This window comes from Rhagoletis pomonella, unplaced genomic scaffold, assembly GCF_013731165.1.
Source record: "Rhagoletis pomonella isolate Grant_MI unplaced genomic scaffold, Rhpom_1.0 Rhpom_scaffold_00011, whole genome shotgun sequence".
Lineage (NCBI taxonomy): Eukaryota > Metazoa > Arthropoda > Insecta > Diptera > Tephritidae > Rhagoletis > Rhagoletis pomonella.
The window spans coordinates 8,611,058-8,618,222 of NW_023458565.1; the positions used below are offsets into that span (position 1 = coordinate 8,611,058).

General features: G+C 35.1%; 1 protein-coding gene across 1 annotated transcript in view; it reads left to right on the plus strand.

The window, feature by feature from the left end:
• Positions 1-7,165, plus strand: part of LOC118747146 (band 7 protein AGAP004871-like) — a gene marked incomplete at its 3' end in the record, with an annotated part of 339,213 nt that overhangs the window by 104,072 nt on the left and 227,976 nt on the right. The window lies entirely within an intron of this gene.

The following is a 7,165-nucleotide window of genomic DNA, read 5'->3' on the forward strand; positions in this document are numbered from 1 at the left end:
AAAAAGTTTTGTGAAATAAAAATAAAAATAGCACCATTTACACACTCCCTCAAAATAGCGCAATAAATGTGACAAGAAAGTGGACATAAAGGACAGTGCGCTGATATCTGTTTGCTCATCACTTAGACGCATTGAAGTTTTGAAAGTCACATAAAAGCTGGCAATTGGCGCTGCAGCACGTGCGACAAAAGCACACAAAAGACAATCAAACAATAACACACACAAAAAAAAATTAGAAAAGATAATAAAATTGTGGTTACATAAGTGTTAGTGAGTGCGCATCGCACACCGACGGCCTCAACATTTCTGACCAAACAGATAGTTTGTGGCAGACAACAACGACGAGCATGGCTCCCGTTGGCCACCACCAACAACATTATCAGCACCATCAGCAGCACAATCAAAAGTCTGCGCACATGCACCAACAACAACATCAACAACACCAATACCAACACCAGCAGCACCAACATCATGCTGCACATCAACACCATCAAACAAATGCACACACACATCCAGTTTATGCACGCAAACATAGTAACACTGCAACCACAACGACGGGCACTGGAGGCGGCGGCGGCGGTGGCGGCGGGTCGGGTGCGATGGCGTTGGTAATGCCTGGCAGCAGCAGCAGTCAACGGGAGAGTATCTCAGCACGCCGGCCAGCGGACACCACCGTATCCGGCTCGACCATGTACAGTCGAGGTAAATGTGAATGAAATGCTGAAATGTGAAATGAATTTGCAGACATAGTCGGAGCGAATGTCCTTTTTTATTTTTTATTTTTTAGTACTAAATTTGTGCACACATCCCCCTTTTATTTGTTCATACATAAATGTCCCTTCAGTGCTTTTAACGCCGCTTTCTTTAGTTGGAGATTTCCCAGAGTTTTTATGTCCTTTCACATGCGAGTACATACATATGCATGTATGTTTGTATGTATATACTATTTATACGGTGACCAGATTTCTGTGGACGAAAATCGGGACATTTCTGCACCATAGTATCGGAACATACAGTTTCGTTTTTAGAATAAAAAGACATAACATCTTTTTATACAGTTTTATTTAAGACAAAACAAAGCGAAAAAAGTTGAAAAGTGTACGCACAAAATTCGACGAATTTTAACATATGCTGATCAAAATTTTAAACTTTTTAAACAGGTTTTCAGAATTTCTTTGAGCATGCAGTTTGGAGCCCATTAAATTTAAGTATAAAAAGGTGCAAGTTCGAAGTAACTTGGACGTACTATTGATTTTTGGCAATTTTTTGTTCGCGAATTTTCTCTAATCTAAGTATGTTCGAAAATTTTTTTTTATTGACAAAAAAATTTACCGAAAGTCAACGGTAAAATCTTGCTACTTAAAATTTGCACTTCGTTATACTCAAATTGAACTTACTCAGAATATTTCTAGTAAATCTAATTAAAAAGCTCAAAATTTTGATGAAACTGTATAGAATTTCGCAAATTTTTGCACAAAATTTGATTCTCATGGTTGTGTTTGCCGCTGTTACTACTTATTATTATACTTATTATTTCTTCCATATCCATGAATTTTTTGAAGGAATTAGTATTATTTTCTATTCTTTGTGATTACGAAAGTGCTGCCACCTTTGTACGAAAATTTGTTTTTGGGCCAGATTACTTGGAGACCACTGGAAATCGGAACTTAATCGGTACAAATTTGAAAAAGCGGGACATTTAAACGTCCTGACTATAAAAAAAAATTTGGCAGGACAATTTTGCCAAAATCGGTACGAATGGTCACCATTACTATATATCCTCCTCTAGCTTAGGGCGAATTGGCCTTTTGTTAGCCGGTTGATGCGCTCAGTTAATTAGAAAGTGTTTATCTTTGATTGTATGGGTGCAACTGCAGTAGCAGCTGTGGGCATATACGCAAAGCCATGCACGTGATGGTGTGAGTGGGTGATGCAGCTGCGCCAGAGGAAATTAGATTTTTACGCTCTTATTTCATGGGATTTTAAAAGCCTTTTACTAACGTTTGACTTTGCGTGGCATGTATGTACATAAGCACACAGCAGTGCAGCAGCGTTCAAATTACATTCCATTTTCCGGTTCCGTGCCTAATGCAGTTGGCAAGCGACTGCGCAGCGACACACAGCCAGCATTCAACATCATTCGAAATGAAGCGTGCAAAATGCGGAATGCCCAGTTGCAGCCAATTAACTATCGATGTGCAAATACATATCTGTGGTGGATTGCTTTTGGCCAAAGTCAACGGAAGTGATTGGGTGGGTGTAAAAAATGCACAGAGGAATTGGTTGCCTGCACACAAACGCAGGAAATCATATTACAATAATTGCATTGAAATTTAGTTCTCTTTTTTTTTGAACTTCCTTTTTTCACCACCAGAATGTCAATGGCAGCCAAGAGCCCAAGTGTTTTCAAAGGCTTGCGCGTATGACAGGAAGTGATTGAGTAAAGTAAACATTTAATAAGGGCATATAGCATGCAGCTATTAACGTGTTTGGTCGGTAGAAGCCTAGTACCCAATTAATGCTGATAGCACCATTTTGATATGCTTTATCTGGTATCCTTGATTTTATGTGCTTTCATGATTCGACGGTTTTGTCAAACCATTTCAATTTTTCGATTAATCTATTTAGGTTAGTAATGCGGATGCAAAAGTTACCGAGTGTGTTACGCCTTATTGCCAATGCTGGGCACTCGCAAATATACTGTAGTATCGTTTTCTTAGTGCCCTCAAGATTACATGCATGTTCGCCAATCAGTCAATTTCCGGTCATCGTGGCTGCTAACTTGACTATATCTTTCCTAGAACTCTTCAGAAGCTCTTCTGTCTTTGGTTTGTCATAATGCGGCTTTATGTTTCTCGCAGTTTTGTAGGTTTGAAGATTGTCCCAACATGTATCAGTCATACCTGCAAATTCCAAATACGGTTCACTTTTGATGGGTCCGAGTGGGCAGTTTATTGTCTCTGCTTAGTATTCAGCAAGAGATGCTCTGGCAGTAGCCAACGCAAAGAAACTTCACGTTTATGTTTTTCCTGAGGTCTCTTGTAGGAGGTATATAATGTGATTGTTTCCCTGATTTGATAAGCTTGTCAAGAACGCCACTTTGACCTTGCCGCAGCGCCCTCCAGCAGTCTGACTTGCTGAGCACGCAGCAGTTTTGCGGATTTGGAGTTCTATGTGCATTTTATGCAGGATCACATTAAGGACATCACATTGCTCCAGTAACATCTGCCCAAGCTGCTGTTTGCATACTGCCTAATTTCCTGTAAAGAGAAAAAGCGTAATGAAAAATTTTAACTCACATTTATATTAAAACAATCATTGTGATGTTTTGAGGATCTATGGTTATATATTTCGATATTTTACGAATTTGTTCGTGGATTTTCGAGATTTTTTGACACATATTGGGATGTTTCAAGGATGTTTTGGGACTTTTAGAAGCTTTTCTGAACTTTTCGGTTTTTCTTCGAGATTGTTTGCGAACATTTTCGGATTTGTTTTCTAAATTAATTTCAGAAAACTTGTCGAAACTTTTCTTGATTAATTTCGGGCCCAAAAGTATATTTAGATCTTCACTTTGCTTTAGATGGACTAGGTTAGGATAGCCACCCCTACGTTTCTTCACAAATACGATTAAAGTTCAAAGTGTGACCAAAAATAGCTATGACAGAATATCATAGCTAATTCCTTGTAGCAGACGTGACGTTGAAAAATATGTCAGTTTAATTGGCTAACAGTTAAAGTTTCTTGTGCTTTCTTTTTTCGACTATTACCAGATTCAGTAGAAAATCGGAACCCAGAAAACATAGCCTTAGCTTACAAAGGGCTGTTCTTCTCTTGCACATCGATATTGGCTTTCATATTCACCCCCAAAGTATAGGCCCGGTATCCCATAGTCCGCTCGTTGAGAAATAGTTGACGACCTACTACTATGGACACTAGTTTCTTGGCTGTCAGATCCCCTAGCGGAAGGTGCAGCGGTTCTTATGTATTCTTGTTCAATGCTGTCTGGTAGGCCAGTACCCCCTGGATTAGTATAAGCCTAAGACGAAAGGCCTCATTTGCAGCATTTAGCAAGTAACAATCCGAAGTATATACTTGGTGCCTTACTTTAGTTGGAGAAATCTAATATTTTATAGTAAAATGTACTAAGTAAGTTGGTTTTCTCCTCGTCGATAGAAAATCTTAAATAGCTTGTTTTGAGAAAACCTTCAACGAGAGCTCACCATGTATACCGTTCTTCTCTGTGTCGTTTCATAGCTTTATTAAATTAGTTAGAGTGCAATGAATCATTAAAATTATTTAGCTTCGGTAGCAAATCCCTTGTTAGGGTAGCATCTGCTATACAACCATATTTGTCATTATTTTCACACGCGCCATAGTCGAATGTGGTATAATCAATCACTAGTTTCAGTTCTGCCACTACCTTACTGCTAAGTAATTAAAAATTATTGGAATACACACAACCTCCACGCATATTTATTTATTTATACTTCCACACAAACAGGCAACTCTTGACATACTTACATATCTAAGTACATGCATGCTTGTCGCTCACGCTCATCAAAAGTATGTTAATTCAAAATGTGCAATTTTTGATAGACAGATCATACGTATATTCATTGCAAAAACCACAACAAAAATTTCGAGATAACACTAGAGTTCTACAGAACGTTCAGCTTCGGTTTGCCATTAATCGTAATATTTTCATATTCGGCTTTTGCAATAAAAACCGAATTTTTAACCGAAACCAAAAATTTTTTCTCGATATTTTATTTAGTATAATATATATAAGAAATTTATTTAAAGCGCTTTAAAACGCTAAATTAATAAAAAAAAAAATTCTCTTAAATATGCGACATTAATGAATTTTAATTTTAATTTTTAAATATTTTTATTCAATAATATCGGAATTAAAGTGTAAAATTACACGATTTTTTAATATTAATCAAAAATTATTCACTCTGGTTTTTTAAATTTATTGCATAATTCGAAAGCCTTTTTACCACATCCGTACATGTAGCTGGATAAAATTTAATTAAACGCAATTCTGTTGGTGTTTCACGCCCGCTGCATTAGGAGGCAATTATACTTTAGAGAAAATCCCAAGTTTAGAAAAGACAAAAAAATAAAAACACCGAAACACTTTAACTTAATTTTGAGTCTTAGATTATGGAACTGTATACCGTTTTTTTTCATATGAGGTAATTTTCACCAGTTAGTTTAATTTTAATGAAAAAAATAATTCAAAATTCAACAAGGCGAAAATTAAAACAATAACAAATCATTTGTATTTTCCTTTCATTTGTATTAAAGACTTTTCTTTTGCCAAAAAAATTAAGCTACGAACGATGGAAATCGAATTAAATTATTATTAAATAAACATGTTTTGAATCATCAAAATAAAATGTCCAATAATTTTTTTATGAAATATGCGGAAGAAATAATATTACAAATACGTCATATCGTACATGGCTAAACCCGAAAATACCCGTACATGGCGTATGAGTAACATTTTCTATGCTAAAGTTTGAATTCTTTTTCATTCAGCCTTAAATCTCTTAATTCAATTAGAATTGGATTTTTCAAACAGGTGGCAACCGTCCTTCATGTAATTTAGAACAAAAGCCCTTTTCAAAAAGAATTCGATTGACACCCTTATGGCAGTAATTCATTTAAATTAATTGAGTTAAATTTTTAATCGTTTTGCAACCTTAGTAAGACCCGTTAATAATATTCTAAATATTCAATCTGAAGGTTTCATATCAATCTTTCGTTTGACACCCATATCTTAATTTTTCAGATAGCTTACGAATAATTAATTTAAACTTGAATTTTCAAACAGATGGCAACCCCATTTCAAAAAAATTTCAAGCTACTACTTTGCGAAGCCTCTTGACATCATTTTTTTAACACGATTTTCAAATAAATATTTTACTCAATTCAAATTGAATTTGATTTTTCAAACAGGTGGCACCCCTCCTCCATGAGAGTAGAATTGATTTTATTCATATATCTCCATACCAAGTTCCAGTACCCTATCACAAATATTTCCAACGGTATGCCACGCCACGGATGTGCCACGCCCCCTTGTACAATCGAGATTAAATCTATATTTTGTCTTAAGATTGGGTAAATGACACCAGCATACAAAATTTCATGATGATCGGTTGAGTAGTTAAAGCGTGAAAGCGTAGCAAATAAACAAACTCACTTCCGGATTTATAATATTAGTATCGATGTACGTACTATAACAATTAAGTCGCAGTCCAAAAGAGGATACTTAACTGATTTTCGCCGACAAATAGTTTATTAGCTGGAAAAAAATGAGAAACGATACTTCTCTGTGAGTTCAAAATTTATTTTTTTTTGGGATCTTCGAATACTATGATGAAATAAAAAACAATTGTCTTCTTTTTTCGACAAAGAATGTAAAAAAAAGAAAAAATATTTCACACCAAAAAAATATTGAGGTGTAAATCTTGCATGGAATGACCCACATACACTTTTGAAAACGTGTGCTATATAAATAGTTAGATATGAATGCACAATGAAGCTACATACATATGTATGGAAATCTAGTTGCTAGGCGAATTAACCGCAGATTGCGCCACCGCATCCATAAGTTTAATTGAGATTTAAAAAAGTGGTAAATTGAAGTTAATTGCAATTTAAATTCATTTCACTTTGATCGGATAAATTTTGTTAGCGGTGGTGTATGACTGATGTTTGGCTACGACATGGCAATTTAATCGAAATTAACAGTTGCATGAAGGAATGATATGAGTTGTTTTATTTATTCATGTGTTTTATTTATTTTATTTTATTTTATTTTATTTTTTTTTATTGTTTCTCCGTTACGGGTTCACATCAAGTATTGGTTGGTATACAACAAAATACTTAACACTATTGATTACAAAGTAGTATAAGAGAAATATAATCTACAGATTGGTTACAAACGGATATTGACAATACTACACAGTTGCAAGTTTTTCTGTTTCTTAATGCTAATTTATATTCAGGTATTTACGAACTATCGATGATGTAGATAATATCACAGATTTTTGTGTGGCCCTTCGCTTTTCTACCATGTTGAGTTTTTCCAGGCTAGTGTTCAATGATTATTTTATTTTATTTTATTTTATTTTATTTTATTTTATTTTATTTT